Source organism: Crocodylus porosus, unplaced genomic scaffold, assembly GCF_001723895.1.
Source record: "Crocodylus porosus isolate Cpor-Errol unplaced genomic scaffold, CroPor_comp1, whole genome shotgun sequence".
NCBI classification, from domain to species: Eukaryota; Metazoa; Chordata; order Crocodylia; family Crocodylidae; genus Crocodylus; species Crocodylus porosus.
Genome location: NW_017728906.1, coordinates 43394410 through 43400409, shown reverse-complemented (window position 1 = coordinate 43400409; position 6000 = coordinate 43394410). Strand labels below are relative to the sequence as shown.

At 44.1% G+C, this 6000-nt stretch overlaps 1 long non-coding RNA gene across 1 annotated transcript in view; it reads left to right on the top strand.

Moving 5' to 3' along the window:
- The first annotated feature begins 4240 nt into the window (after positions 1 to 4240).
- Positions 4241 to 6000, top strand: part of LOC109305867 — a 30169-nt gene continuing 28409 nt past the window's right edge. The window contains exon 1 of the long non-coding RNA XR_002099740.1: positions 4241 to 4660. This is a non-coding gene — a long non-coding RNA (uncharacterized LOC109305867). The remainder of the gene's footprint in view (positions 4661 to 6000) is intronic.

Genomic DNA, 6000 nt, shown 5'->3' with positions numbered 1-6000 from the left:
CTTTGACTGGCATCAAATCAAGCTAGGGACAGTCATTTACTCATACAGCTTGAATTGTCCTGGGGAGAAAGCGTTATTGCTGTTCTTCGTAATACTTGGGATGGGACAATGGGAAATTGGTCTGTTTTTATCCTATGGCACCAGCCTTGCCATACCTTCTACATGACTGACCTGGTAGCCGTCTCATTTCTAGCCCAGAAGTTCATTGGTTCCAGTCTCATGCCAGAGTTTGTGTTGAAACCTAAGGGCACATCCAGACGAGTGGACCCCCTCCCACTCCAAATAAGCCTAGGATCTCAGTCCTTGGCTTCTAGTAGGCTTTTTGCTTCCTCATCCCTGATGACTGTGGTCTCTGTAGGAAATAGATCTTTGGGCAGAAAGGTCCTGGTTGCATCCCAGAGCAGCCCCATTGCCCTGCATGGGTGTGGGAGGGAGTGAGGAGCAGTGCAGCTTAGGATGCTGGAGGACTGAACAGACACTAGGCACAGAATGCTGTGGTCTGCACATAAGATTGAACCTGTTCAAGGAGGACCAGCTCAAAATAGTACTTGATATTTCTGGTTTGCTTTTGACATGTTCCAGGAATTTTAAACCAGTCTAAGGCACCCTGTACATCTCAACTCCTGGGGCACTTGTACATGTGATGGTCATCACAATGTACCCATGCCAAAACTGTCATTTGTATCACTTAATGGCATCATACCTTACACATGTGCCAGTTTGGGGGGAGTTTAGATGAGTTTGCATAATTGCAAACTAAACTATATCTGGATGTAGTTTAGTTTGCAACATGTGTTGCAGCTGTCAGCTCACCCCCCCAGCCATGGGAGAGGTGGGCAGGCTCCTCAGAAAACAAGGATCAGGCCCCTGCCTCCAGCCTTTTGCTGCCCAGCTCAGAGGTAGCATGTGGCCCAATCCACACGCTAATACTGACACTTTGTAAGTATGAAACGCCTCATTATTCAGGCTGTCATTAATGGTTGTTGCTACTTCCTGGGATTTTTTTGAGGCAGCTTAAGGTAATTCTGTGTTCTCAACCAGTCACAACCCCCTGGGGAAACACAAAATGCCATTGAAAAAGTAAAGTTATGAAGGGTTGAAATCTTATAACCTAAAGGAAGAAAAATATCCCTCCTCTCACCTTCTCACAGGTTCATATACCTCAAAGTCAAGTAGTCACTGTCAACCTCTTGAAATGCATGCACATGCGCGATAACAGCCTTAGCACTGACACTGTTTTTACTCTTTTATGGTAAATTCAAGCAGATTGTTAGTGTTTACTTTGAATAAAGGTTTGTCTGCTAGCAACTTTGAACAGTGCCAGGCTAGGTCATTTTGTGCATTTGTACTTAACTTGTTTTTTCAGTTTATATGGAGTAGTGAATGGGGGTACTTCTTGATATCAAAGAACGGTGTTTCAGATGTGCAAATGACAGTCTTGTCCTTTTAAAGAAATGTATTTTTTGAGGTAGAAGAAGGTTTCAGGCCAGCTGTGATTGCAAAACAAGTTAATAGCGGATTATGAAGGACTGCAGATACAGTATACTGGAATTTATTGATTCCAGCTTTCCTTCTGACTATCTTGCAATGGAGCAGGATGCTGGGAAAGGCCTCACAACCCAATAAGTAGGATTAGCCTTACTGAGGCCCTACTGAAGTCAATGGCATTTATGTACCTGCTTAGCATTAAATACTTCCCTGTATGAAGGCTTCATTTTGTGATACATACAAGGAACAGATACAGCTGCAGAAGCTAATCATGCCACTATTCCTGTCAATCGAGACCTCAGGTACCTAAAAGCCATCTGAAAGGGTTTGCGCTGCACATATTCTTTCCCTAAAGGGATAGAAATGTTCTGCTTCATTTCCCTGATGCTGTCCTGGCTCAGAGAGATGAATGTCACTCTGCGATCTTCAATCCCATTTGTGCAGAGTCACTGTTCACATCCAGGAATGGTTCTTCTCTTTCCTGGACTGAAAGTCAATGAAGCTTTCCACCACAGTGCATCGGCCCTGCCTGCCCTCACTCCAGTCAGGCATGCTGGAGTGGCCACTGAAATGAGATCTAAAGAACTGACAGTGTTAATATCTACAGCAGTACACATCCCCTCCTTCTGAAATCCCAACAAAGGCAACAAAGGTAACCATTCCTTCCTAATTTTGAATTCCATTACCATCTTGCAAAGCACTTACACCATGGATGACAAATGGGACTGGAAGATTATTAGAATTTGCATACTGCATGTAGGAGAACAAGGAGGGTGGGTGTGCTATAGATGAATACAGTCACAGGACACAGAGAGTGCTGTGCTCACTTCCACTGGACTAACAACCAGCACTGCAAGCACCACCCAAAAGCCCCTTTTTGTGGGTGGCTTATCGTAGGGGACAAGTCGGTGAAAGCTACTGGGTGCTCAGCACCTTGGAAAAACAGGCCACTTACATGCCTACATGCAGATTTTGGAGCCCTAATGGAAGCATGGGGTTTTTTTATTTTGTTTTTCGCTTAAAAATCATATTGTTTGGGGTGGGGTGTTATTGTTGTTATTGTTAGGGGGAGGGGTTTTTTATAACTTTGTTTTTAAATTGTGACCTTCTTGCTTTTCTTTTTTAAAAGATATTTCCACAACTCTGCAAATTCATGAACCTTATTTCTCCCTGTGATCACCAAACTTTCCGGTGGGCAGTCAGTGGGACATCTACCAGCAGCCTGGCAGCTTACCACTCCCATTAATTGACCAACTCTGTGGGGCAGTGCCGTGCGAGCAGAGACTCCTGCCCCTCAGACTGAGCTTTCTTTCTAACACTGCCAAACCCTGGTAGCCTGGAGGAACTGCAAATAAGAGCAGAAAAGTTCCTAGGCTTCCTACATAGTGACAGAGATTACTAAAGACTCTGGGACATCAAAGTTTGTTTTCTTTTTCTTCTAAGACTTACAGTGGAAGATAAATCTGATAGGATGCTAACTTTAAAGAAAGAAGTGGCTAAATACATTGTCATATCTCTCTTGCCCCCCCTCCAGCCTCCATCATTCTGGTTGGTGCGCTACCAACCTGTGTACCATACAAGAGGGGTCACTTGTAGTAAACCTTTATTTATAGCTGATTTTATTCCTTCCCTGTAGGACTGAAGACTGATTGGCAAGCTACTGCATGTTAAAATGAGGGAAGAGATCACAGAATGGGTGCAATGATGGTGGTGAAATGTTGTTGCTTTCTACCTTTGACTACTTCACCACACCACTGGTTTTTAGAGAAGATGCCTCAAAATTGCTTTAGTCAGTCATTCTTCATCTTGATGGCTGGCCTTTGTAATGGGATGGATTTCCACTGCTTTATCACCTTCCTCCTTATTTTAAAGCTCTGGGGTTATTTATATTGTACAGCTTATGCCTATTTTCAAATAGTTTTACAATTCAGCTGTATGTTGGCAGAGCTAAATATGAGCTCTCCTCATACAAAGGCAGAAATGTATTTTATCTAAAGAATTTATATAATGTCAACAGTCTGTCTCAGTGCAGCCAGAAAGGCTTAAAAAATGACTAGCAATCCCTTTTTTCCACCTCAGAGCCCATGTCTGCACACTGGATAAATCCCATCAGTGTTTGGGGTATATAATATCATTGTTTTAGCATCAATGGTGAATTTATGTGGTGCTAATCTCTGTCCTTTGTTCAAACAAACTCAGCAAATTTCAGCAGCATAATGCATTCAGTGTTTTCATCGGTGGATTTACGTAATGAATGAGGTGGTCTCTACACCTCAGCCTGCCGCATTACAAGACAGAGAGAGATATCGAGAGTGAGGAAGCAGGAGAATGAGAACAACAACAGGGCTGGAATTTTACAGCTGCTGAGTAATGGTACCTAGCTTTCTTCTTCTGTAGATCAAAAAGCACTCAATGGAGGAGGTGAGTATTATTATCCCCATTTTAGTGATGGGGATAAAGAGAGGGGAGGTAACTTGCCAAGACAGAGGCACTGTGAGAAGTCTCCTCAGTCTCCTGTCCAGTAGTCTTTCTGATGAACCTGCCTTCCACACTGATGGAGCTATTACCCAGAGGTCCAGAGGCTTGCACTCAGGCTTTCATTTACAAGAACTCATTTTAATCCCTGACTTTGCTTTACAACCCCCACCCACACCCTGCCCTGCTTGCCAAGAAAACTTTAATGGTTCCTTTCAAGCCAGGGAACATTTTAATTTTTTCTTTTATAGCAAATGTTGGAGGAATTTAGCAGGCCTATCTGTTTAGATAAAATCTTCCATTTCCATCATGAATAATGTGAATCCTTACCTAAACTCGGTTTGGTGTTAGGACCTATACCTTCAGGCACAGAGAATCCTTTTCAAGAACTGGTTCCTTTATTTAAAAAACCCAAACCTGTCGTGATTTCCTCTGGTACTGACAGATCACACATGATTCCTGAACAGTCACTGTTTGCTCCCGCAAGGAACAAAATCTGTGCCTATGTTATTCGGGAGAATGCAAGTGATGAAGACAGAGACGAGATCAAAGCCCATTCTGACAGAGCTAGAGGAGTGAAGAAGGTATAATGAGGGGACTGCCATGGACATATGGCAAAGGCAGAGGCAATAGAGAAGTGTTGGCAAGCAGAAGGGGCTACCTGCGGCAGGTGGGAGAAGTGTGCACTGCCCAAGAGGTAAGACAGAGCTTCTTTTGGGATATGTGGAGAGGAGAAGTAATGATAAGTAGTAGATGTAATGGGAGAGGCAATGAGTCTGCAGTGATTGGGAGACCACTTAAGGGCTTGAGGGAAGCTTTGGAGGAGGGCAGCTAGAACAAGGAGGCCGCAAGATGTAAGAGACCGCATCGTAGAAATCAGTTTGTGCAGCAGCTGAGCACTGGAGCTGTGTGGCAATTCTCCAATGAATTGTTTAGGCACTGCTGAGTTTGCCTCAGGTTGTCTGTGCAGAGCTTGAGGGAGGAAGGGAATGCAAAATGCTAAGCATAGGCTAGGTATGCATGTGGCAGTGAGATTAGCTGAGCCACCCAGGAAAGGCCAATAAACTACTTAATCCCAAGTGGTCAGGACTCATAGTAGAGATGATATCTTTTATTAGACCAACAAGATTTCTGCAAAAAAAAGGTCTTTAATCCAAAGTGAACTGGCAATGAAGGACAGGTCTGGGATGAGTTGGAATTAGCTGATCAAACAGTGGATCTGCAAGTCAGAAATGCTTTGGAAATAAAGCAACCTTTGAGATGTGTTTGCAAAGAAGAGGGGTGGTGAGAAGAGACATTACGAGAGGCAGGGGAGGAAGGGTGTTAGTAGGGTTATGCTCAGCACTCTATTTCTACTACAGAGTACATACAATAGATGCACACAATTATTTATATGTTGCACTCTGTGTATCAGTATTATTTATATGCAATGTAATGTTAAATACAATTAAATAGATCATTTGATGCATCTACAATACAAACTGCATACACACTTAGATCTGTATTGAAATTAGTTTGTTCTTTGTGGCTAGGGAAAGACGTTACACACAAACCTGCTTAAGTGATCAAAAACTGGTTAAAAGCTGTAACAGAATAGACATTCAGTGTATATAAACCAGTTTCCAAATGGCCAAAACCAGTTTGAGATAAACCTGATTGAATGTAGTATCAGACTTAGCTGATTGAGCTCAAACCGGTTTATGCAATGTCTGTACCAGACCCCTTCCTGGTTTGAGTTAAACCAGAGTCCCCCAGTATCCCTGCATGCTCTCTGGTCTGGGTCCTCTGCTCTAGCTGAGCAGGCCTGGCTCCACCCCTCTGCTGGAGCAGTGACAGGCAGGGGTAGGAGCCTGACCAGACACTAGCCCCAGAAGGGAGCAGGGAGCTCCAGCAGCAGGGGCAAGGCCAGCCGCAGCAGTAGCCTTGGCTGAACTGTCCAGAGAGGGGTGTAATTCTCCCCTCCCTGTCCCACTGGTAGGGACCCAAGCTAGGTCTGCTGGGCGCTCCCCCTTTGCTGCTGCAGTGGTGGGGCCGGGC